Source organism: Myotis davidii, unplaced genomic scaffold, assembly GCF_000327345.1.
Source record: "Myotis davidii unplaced genomic scaffold, ASM32734v1 scaffold937, whole genome shotgun sequence".
Taxonomy (NCBI): Eukaryota; Metazoa; Chordata; class Mammalia; order Chiroptera; family Vespertilionidae; genus Myotis; species Myotis davidii.
In genome coordinates, this window is record NW_006288252.1 from 326,780 (window position 1) to 328,010 (window position 1,231).

The window sequence follows — 1,231 nt, forward strand, 5'->3', positions numbered from 1 at the left end:
CTGGGCTGCGTGGCACAGCCTCCCGCACCGCTGGGCTGCGTGGCACAGCCTCCCGCACCGCTGGGCTGCGTGGTACAGCCTCCCGCACAGCTGGGCTGCGTGGTACAGCCTACCGCACACCTGGCTGCCAGCCTGCACAGCCCGTGACTGTACAGAGAACTGTAGGCAGCTGTAACTAAGCATTTGTGCCCCTGAACGTGGACCAGGTGCGGCACACCTGCGGCACGCAGGGAGAATGGGGCACCTGGGCAGGGCCTCACCACGAGTGGAGCTCACGGGACAGGAGCTGCTCTGGGCGAGGCAGCGAGCGAGCGCCGATTGACCGGAAGGACCGGGACACTGCTCCGCTCCGCTGTAGACCTTGTCCCACAAGCCCCGCTTCCTCGGACGGGTCAGACCAGAAAAGGACGCTGTCAGTGCTGCTCGGGGCAGGGGTGCGGCTGGGCTGAGTGGAAAAACCGAGAGAAGCGGGCTGGTGAGGCGGAGTCACCGTGACAGGGACTGTCAGGACGGAGTGAGAGGGGGCCTGGGGGGCAGTAGGAATCAGCGGTCAGGATGGAGACGTATGGAGACAGGGGTTGTCATGGCAACGTGGTTTGGCTGAGGTGTGTGGGAGCAGTGCCAGATTAAAGAAACTTTGAGGTATTCATTAAAAAAGGATGCTGCTGCCGAAACCGGTTTGGCTCAGTGGATAGAGTGTCGGCCTGCGGACTGAAAAGTCCGGGTCCGGTCAAGGACATGTACCTGGGTTGCGGGCACATCCCCAGTGGGGGATGTGCAGGAGGCAGCTGGACGATGTTTCTCTCTCATCGATGTTTCTGACTATCTCTCTCCCTTCCTCTCTGTAAAAAATCAATAAAATATATTTTTTTAAAAAAATAAATAAAAAAGGATGCTGAATGTGGAGAAGGTGTGGAACTGAGGACTCACCTCTTTGGCTGTAGAAATTGGCTTTTGGTCCCCGTGGCCCTGCCGGGCACAGAGGGCTCTCCCTGGCATTGAACTGGGAGAAACAACGGCTCCTCTGTGCCTTCTGTCATTCCAACCGGGAAACATTCCCAAAGGGCAGGCAGGCTGCCCCCGTGACGCGGAAAGCTTTCGCTAACGGGGCGGGCCCCGAACCCCCGTCGCTGCTCCTGTGGCCTGTGTCCTCACACGGGACCTAGGTCCTCAGCGGAGGACGGACAGCGCTGTGCTCTGCGGGCCGCGCTGGGTCTGGGGGGTGCGGGCC